The following is a 9,061-nucleotide window of genomic DNA, read 5'->3' on the forward strand; positions in this document are numbered from 1 at the left end:
ACAGCACTAGGACCAATACTACAACCAGTCTTGCCATCTGCACCAGCACCAACACCCGCACCTCTGTCTTCGGGCACAGGTAAGTCATTCATCTATCAGGTAGACATTTTACTTTTTATACATTGGCAAGGATAGATGAAACTAAATACTAATCTCATGTGTATAACTGATTTTATAGGCGCTCCCAGGTCTGTGAAGTCATTGTCGTGACCAGCTCTGACATCAGCTTCTATTACTTACGCTAGGTTCACACCTGCGTTCGGGTCTCAGTTCTGTGGTTTCCGTCTTCTGCATGCAAGAAGACGGAAACCACAGACCGGGTCTGGCTGTGAGTGGCAGTGAGCGTTTTATGCTCTCCGCCACGAAACCGTTTTTTTTAAAAACCGGACACAGAGTACTGCATGTCCAACTCTGTGTCCGGATTTAAAAAAACTGTTTTGCGGCGGAGAGCATAAAACGCTCACCGGCGCTCACGGTCGGACAGCTTTCAAACCCATTCAAATGAATGGGTGAGAGAGACTCCTGCAGGTTTCCGTATCCTGCCTCTGTTTTGTGCAGGAAACGGAAACCTGCAGAGCGGAGAGCGGGCGCAGATGTGAATGAGCCCTTACCAATTATTTTTAATTATATGGCACAATTTTCAGTATTGTTTATTTAAACAAAATAATAATTTGTTAACCCCTTCCCGCACACAGACATCTGTTGATTTTTGTTTTATTTTTCCATTCACAGAGCCATATGAGGGGCTAATTTTTGCAGGACAAATTATGCTTTGTAATGTTACCATTTAATATTCCATACGAAGCTGGAAAAAATTCTGAATAGGGTGGAATTGGAGAAAAACTGCATTTGTGTGATTTTCTCACTGGCTTTGTGTTTAGGGTGTGCATCCAAAATTACACATCACCTGTATTCTGTGGGTCGGTACAATTGTGGGGATACTAAATTTATATAGTTTTATTTATGAGCATGTATTGCAGGCATTAGTGCCAGTTCTCTGCTGTATAATACAGCAGAGACCCAATGGCTATGGTGGCTTGAGAGGCTTCCATATTTACCTGATGGCAGATGTCGGGACAGGGCTAAATGTATCATTTGGTACATATTTACTGTAGAACAACAAACACTCGTGACGAACATATTGAACTGTTATCACCAGATGAGGATTGTCAGCATACCAATATTTTTGGGCCAAATGAATAGTGCATTTTTTGCATTGCTCAGTTGATTTATTATTATTATTATTATTATTATTATTATTATTATTATTATTATTATTATTTATTATTTTCTGTTGTATCACATTTGAAGTTTTTTTGTCTTTTTACAGGAGTTTCTACATCTCTCCTCATAGTGATTCTCACCCTTTGTTTTACCCTGATGACATATAACTGAGAAGTGAAAACATATTCAAAATGGAAACTGCAGGCAGAATAGTCGGTCGATTATTTCATAGGTTATGATAATCAGAAAAGAGTATTCCATTCTAATGCTGAATGTAACGCGGAAATGATCTGTTTACATGTCATTGATTCACTGGAGAATAAATTACAGTTTCTTATAATTATTATTATTAGCATGTCCATCTTTTATTATGTATCACATATTTAATTTATTTAGATTATTTATTTAATTTATTTACATTCAAGTTGTTGAAATAGGTGTCACCAGAAGATGACACCTTTACATAATTTTACTTAATTGTATGTATTTTGGGAATGAAAATCATTTTTATTTCAACAAGCTCTTATTTAAAATTTAGACCCATTTGGCTTCTTCAGCTTACATGTATTCTAACACATGACAAGTTGCAGAACTCCATTTACTAGGAAATCCTTCAGACTGTCTCCAGTTCCTCTCTGCTCTCTTCTGATTGACTTTCTAAGACCTGGTTCACATCTGCGTTCGGGGAGTCCGCTTTGGGACCCCCTAAATGGAATACCGAATGCATTAAAAAGTGGTGAGCAATGAAACCATACAGACCCCATAGACTATAATGGGATCCATGTGATTTCCACGCAGTCTCTGTACAGATCATGCCAAGAGAAAAGTACTTCAAGCAGCACTATTCTCTCCGAATGTTTCATGCGGAAACCACATGGATCCCATTATAGTCTATGGGGTCTTTGTAGTTTCATTGCTCACAGCTTTTTAATGTGTTTGGTATTCTGTTTAGAGGGCCCCCAAGTGGACTCCTCGAACGGAATACCAAATGCAGATGTGAACTGGGCCCAGTGCTGCACCTCCCATGAGGCAACCTGAAGCGAGCGCTTCAGGCGGCGCTATGCCAGGGCCTCAGGGATGGCGGCATTTTTGCTAACCTAAGCCAGTCCAGGACAAGCTGTCCTGGACTGGCTTAGCACGGAGCGGTGGTTTGGGGAGGCCACTGGAGCAGCGCTGCTCCAGCAGCCTCCCCTCACGCTCAGGCAGAGCGCAGGCAGTCTCCGGGCCTGCTCTCTGCCGGCAAACGGCGCTAAGCCCCGCCCCCTTTTGAGACACCAGGCCCCTCCGCTAAGCCCCACCCCCTCCTCCCAGCGGAGGGGGGGGGGCGGCTTTCTGTACTTCGGTCGGGCGGCGAAAGGAGCAGGTTCACCCCTGACTGGGCCTAAGCAGATTAAGGAGGCAAAGGGAGCAAAGTTAGTTTGTCAGTGTCCTTTCATCTTACTTTGACTATCCTTTAAAGGGGTACTTGGTGAAAAAATTGGAATATATTTTGTTGAACTATTTTCCTTTTTTTAATAGAAAAAGGCTGTAAAGTTCTCCCTAGCAACTGTCTAACTATGCATTGCCAGGGAGATGAGTGCAAACCGCAGTTGCCAAAGGGGGTGGAGGGTGGAGTACATCAAATAACCCTATATTCACATTGTATTGGAAAAGATCGGATTCTGATCGGCGATCGAGGAAATTTCACAATCACGATCAGAATTCCGATCCCGATCTTTTTAGGCGGAATCGAGGTTGGAGGTTATTTCCCACAATGCTTTGCTACTGGCCAAGCATTGTGGGAAAAGCTAACAATGTTAACACTAGCTAACATCTCTAGTAGCTAACACTTACCTGCACAGATAGCTGCCACTCCCCACTGTTCTCGCTCCTCCTCTCGCCTCGCTGCCCCCACCTCCCAGGTTAGTGTTACAGACCTAGGAAGAAGGCGGGGCTTGTGGCTTAGGGGAGTGTGGGCGGTTACTGGGAGGGGAGATGTGAGTGATGCACTCATGTCTCCCCGCCCTGGGTGAGAAAACGGTGAGCGTTTTATGCTCTCCGCTGCGAAACCGGGTTTTTTAATCCGTGCACAGAGTCGGACATGCAGTACTCTGTGTCCGGATTAAAAAAAACGGTTTCGCAGCGGAGAGCATAAAACGCTCACCAGTGCTCACGGCCGGACCCAGTCTGTGGTTTCCGTTTTCTTGCATGCAGAAGATGGAAACCACAGAACGGAGTGCCGAACGCAGGTGTGAACCTAGCGTCAGTAAAACTAGATCAATGACATACTGTATAGTATATATACTGTATGACATACTGTATAATATATATACTGTATAGTATACTGTATAGTATACAGTCTTAGAATAAGGCCACATGTATCAGGGTCTTTCCCATACCTCCCAACCGTCCCGATTTCGGCGGGAGGTATGTTCCGATTGAACACATACGCGAGTAAAGCAAGAGCTGTCACAGCTCAGCTCCTACCTTACTGCTGCACTCCGGCTTCGGCGTGTGTAGGCACGATGTGATGACGTCACATCAGGCCTACAACTATGTGAGTGGAGTGAGAGAGAGGAGAGAGCGACGGGGGAGCGTTGGAAGGTGAGTAAGTATTTGTGTTAAACATTGAGGGGAACGTAACTGTATGAAACTGGTGGCATATGGGGGGAGAACGGCATCACATTAGGGCAGATGAAGGGGGGAGAAGGGCATGGCATGACACTGGGGCAGATGAAGGGGGGGAGAACGGCATGGCACTGGGGCAGATGAAGGGAGGGTAGAATGGCATGGCATGACATGGGGCAGATGAAGGGGGAATGGCATGGCACTGGGGCAGATGAAGGGGGGGAGAATGGAATGACACTGGGACAGATGAAGGGGGGGAGAAACAATGACACTGGGGCGGATGAAGTGGGGGGGCATGAATCTGGGGGTAGAGATGGGGGGGACATGAATCTGGGGGCAGAGATGGGGGGGGACATGAATCTGGGGGCAGAGATGGGGAGACATGAATCTGGGGGCAGAGATAGGGGGACATGAAACTGGGGGCAGATAAAGGGGTTATATGAAACTGGGGGAGAGATGGAGGGGGGATATAATTTACAGGTGACTATAGGAGGATTATAATGTGTGGGGGCACATGAAAAATGAATGAGAATGGGCGGAGTCAACATAAAAGTGGGCAGAGCTACATTTGCCGCGGCGCGCACGCGTGCCACATATTTTGTCCTTCTTTCGGCTCTTCAGAAGTTGGGAGGTATGGTCTTTCCTGGTGTACGAGGCATGACATATCAATCCCACAATTTAACATACTGTTTCTGTGGTAGGGAAATGGAATCTGTCCCTATTGTGAGCAATACATATTTTATAGTGACTAGGGATTGATAAATAATATATATTATAATATATATTATAGGTTCATGAGAGAGCTGAGAATACATTTCAAATAGTATTGACATAGAAGGTCAGAAGGGGTAATGTCTCTCATTAGGGAGAGACTGGGAGGGACATAGTGGACATGCGTGCCCTGCTAAGAATTCTGGGTAAGGAATACAAATAAGGCCTCATTGGTGAAAAAGAGGAATTTGCTCCTAGCGCCACCTATTGGAAAGTAGCTTTCTCACCAATGAGGTGTTATTTGAATTCCTTATCAGGTGATATAGAAAATACTATATGTCATAGTATATGGTGCCATCTAGTGGTAAAATCATAGTATACATTATTAAGTAATTAAAACAACTACTTCTAAAGGAACCAAACAGATGGCCCAAGATTCAGTCTTTTATAGAAAGAGCTCTAAAAATGTGTAACTCTGAATTCAGCTCTTTTAATCTTTACTCCTGTTCATAGTATTTATCTGCACCACTTATGATGTGATGGACAGATCAGTGGCTCTTTTCTATCCGTGTGCATGTAAGCTGGGCCGTGGATGAACAACACGGATGGCACATAGATGATATGTGTACTGCCTGTGCTTCCATGGCCCCATTCACTGATCTCAGGGAGTCCAGGCCGCAAAGCAGTAAAGTGTCGGGTTTTTCTGTCCGCTTGAAAAGTCGGACATCTTTACTTGCAGACAGTGAAGGAAGGGCACGGAGTGCAAAAGAACGCACCCGATGCCCATTTAAATAAATGACAGGTGTCACGGACACAGCTAGTGTCCGCTCCTAATGTCCGTGCCAGATTTTGACACTAGGGGCGGACACTACCTGTCGGACACAGACGGTAGTGTGAACGCTCCCTTAGTCAGCTTCTCCTGTACTTGACTTGAGTTAAGATGTCTGCAGCGATTGTCATAGGTTTAGGTAAGAAAACAGACAGTAGTATTTAAAGGGATTCTACCATGAAAACCTTTTTTTTGTGGATAAGACGTCAGAATAGCCTTTGGAAAGGCTATTCGTCTTTTACCTTTAGACGTGGTCTCCGCTGCACCATTCCTTAGAAATACCGGTTTAAGGACTCTGCTCATTCTCATTTGTATTTTCATATGCCCCCACACAGTATAATTCTCCTACAGTCACCCGTACATTATATGCCCCCACATTGTAATGTTCCCTTCCAAATGCCCCACAGTATTAAGTCCCTCTCCTGGTGCCCCAGTTGAAACATGAAACTGGATCAGCTGGAGGGGGGGGTATTAGCAATGGGGGTAGTTGGAGGGGGTCAATAAATTAATGGCAGATGAATTGGCACATTAAACGGGGGGCAACTAGAGGGGGACATTAAACTCAGGCAGCTAGAAGCAGACATTAAACTGTAGGTGTAGCTGGAGGGGGACATTACACTGGGGGCAACTAGAGGCAGACAGGTCCCGCTCCAGCTACCTCCACGGTTTAATGCTCCCCTCCAGTTGTCCCCAGTTTAATGCCTGCAGTTTAAGTGCCCCCCTTCATCTGCTCCATTTCATGTCCCCCCTCCATCTCTGCCCCCAGTATAATGACAAACACATACACACACAGACACACACACAAACACACTCACACTCACACTCTCTCTCTGCCCATCCTGCATCTCACATCCCCCTTCCCCCTCAGTACCTTACACGCATCTCTTCATCGCACGGGACACTGAAACGCCCACCTAGTCACATGACCATGTGATGTTGATGAGACTCCGCGGACTGTTATACCCCAAACCACCCGTCCCATCTCCCCATATAGCGGTCACCAACTAAGAGGAAGATGAGACTCCACGGGTTCTTTTCTTTTTTTTTTTTTTTTAAATGTAGATTGCGTGCCCCATATAGGGATCACAATGTACTTTTTTTTTTTTTTTTCCTATCAGTATGTCTTTGTAGAATGAGAGGAAATCCACGCAAACACGGGGAGAACATACAAACTCCTTGCAGATGTTGTTCCTGGCAAGATTCGAACCCAGGATTCCAGCGCTGCAAGGCTGAAGTGCTAACCACTGAGCCACCGTGTTGCCCCGAGACTCTACTGGTTCTTATACCCCAAATCACCCACCCCACCTCCCCATATAGCGGTCACCAGCTAAGAGGAAGATGAGACTCCACGGGCTGTTATACCCCAAATCAGACACCCCCCCCCCCATACTCTCCCCCTCGACTCCAACTCCCCCCCACTACACTTTACTAGCTTTGGCAATGCCAAATATCCATTCGGACGTGCCAATAAAGCCTATTTGATGTGATGTCACATAGGGTCCTTGAACCATAGTGAAGCGGAGGAATGATTGTTCAGTAAAACATTAAAGGGACATAGCGGGACATGTAGGAAGCTGCACGGGACCGCGGGGCAGGGGTATGGAAGAGGGACTGTCCCGCCGAATGCAGGACACTTGGGAGGTATGGGTGTGTTTCATTGAATTTAATGGGTCAGTGTGCTAGCCATGAAAAATAGTCGTGTGCATGTAGGCTAAGGGGTGGAAAAATACCCCTTCCGGATTTGGACTTTGCAGCTAATCAGAATTTTTTGTGTTTTGAAGACTAAATGGAGAAGATTATTTTTAAAGATTTGAAAAGCTTTAGTTGCTAATGCTAGGTTCACACTAACATGGCCTCTCCATTGTTCTGGTCCATTGGGGGAACACAATGGTTTCATGCGCTTACACATGGAATCTGACGGACCCCATTGACTATAATGGAGTCTGGTAGGTGCCTGTCGATTTTTAAATTAAAACTGGAGGACTAGGACTTCTTTTTTTTAATGTAGATTGTGAGCCCACAATGGAACTTACAATGTACTTTTTTTCCCTATCAGTATGTCTTTTTGGAATATGGGATGGAAATCCATGCAAACACAGGGAGAAGTAGGGAGGACTAGGATTTCTTTCCTCCGTTGATTTTCAAGCAGACACTGCTTCAGAGTTGGAAACCCAGATACAGATGTGAACATAGCCTAAGTTTTAGCTTTCAGATATAGCATTGTTGACAATTATGCCTTGACTACACCATGGCACAGGACTTTAACACAACTTTTTCATTTGTTTTTCATTGGCTTTAGTTGTGCAGCAAGTTGATATAGCCAAGCTACATCTGTTATGTTGCATTGCATTTTAATAGTAAGACTTTTTTCATATTGTTGCCAGATGGTGGCGGTAGAGTAACACAAATGTATCCTGAATTTGTCATGTATCTTGTATCTGTTGAGCTTCTTTGCTTTGTGCATCTCAAGTGACTGATTTAAAGGCTGTGCACAGCTTTACAAACATGTTTTATGTTGCTCCAATGCATCTAAAATGAAAAGTGAATCAAATTTATAAATTGCTTTGTTTTCTTTATCCTACTGTTTTGTGTATTCAGCTCCCAGTCTGTCCCCAGGGTGAAGCATATTAAGTCAGTAACACTCTTATATAGGTCAGGCTCACCTGTCTTTTATTCCATAAAATTTCATGCTTGGGTTGCCGAGATATTTATATTGATGTATGCAAATGAGTAATCTGGAGCACCGAGGGCGTGCCAATCTTCTACGTCCCTCACTGGTCTAATACTCCTTCATTTCTTCCTCCATTTTTTGAGTAACAGGGTCAGGAAGTTTGGTGACACACGACTGGGATTGAACGGCAGAGATGGCACATTGAGTTTTGTGAACACTGTGCACAAAACGGACAGGAATTGGACTTCATGACTTACAACCCCATACACATGAAAATAGAAATGAAGGGGAAAAAAACACAGCTAGCACACTGACTGAAATCTCAGCAATGGAGCAATGCATGCAGCAATGGAGCCGCCCTCAGTGCACCAGCCTTCTCATTTGCATATTGAAAAATAAATGAATATCTCATCAATGGAGGCATGAATTTTCATGGGGAAAAAGGAGGTATATTCAGGTGAGGGGGCGTTCATACTTGCCCCTGGTTTCCACCCTGCGCCTCTTCCCTGGGTCTCCATCCTCAGCCCGGAGAAACTGAACCAGGGACGGCTTGCCAGCGGTCAGCTTTAAAACCCAATCATTTGAATAGGTTTTTAAAGGTGACCACCAGTGTCCGCCTCTGGCCTTTTTGCAGAGAAACCAGTTTCCCCACGGAGAGGCCGCAGGCGGACACTGGTGGTCACCTTTAAATACCCATTCAAATGAACGGGTTTTAAAGCTGACCGCCGAAAAGCCATCCCCAGTCCAGTTTCTTGGGGTTGAGGATGGAAACCTGACGCACAGGACGGGCACCAGGTGCAAGTGTAAGCACCCCCGGAACCTGACCTATCTAATTATATGGCTGTCTTAATCTGCTTAACCCTGGTGACAGACTCCCTGGAGTCTATTAGTATATAGTAGTTTGTGGGATTGTTTTGGAACGTTCAGGCCACACCCGCTTATTACGAGCCAATTGCCCATCTCCAAGTGAGGCCCGCTTTTGGAGGACCCATCATTAAAAGTCTTGATTTTTCTGAACC

The sequence above is a fragment of the Leptodactylus fuscus genome, chromosome 8, assembly GCF_031893055.1.
Source record: "Leptodactylus fuscus isolate aLepFus1 chromosome 8, aLepFus1.hap2, whole genome shotgun sequence".
Classification (NCBI taxonomy): domain Eukaryota; kingdom Metazoa; phylum Chordata; class Amphibia; order Anura; family Leptodactylidae; genus Leptodactylus; species Leptodactylus fuscus.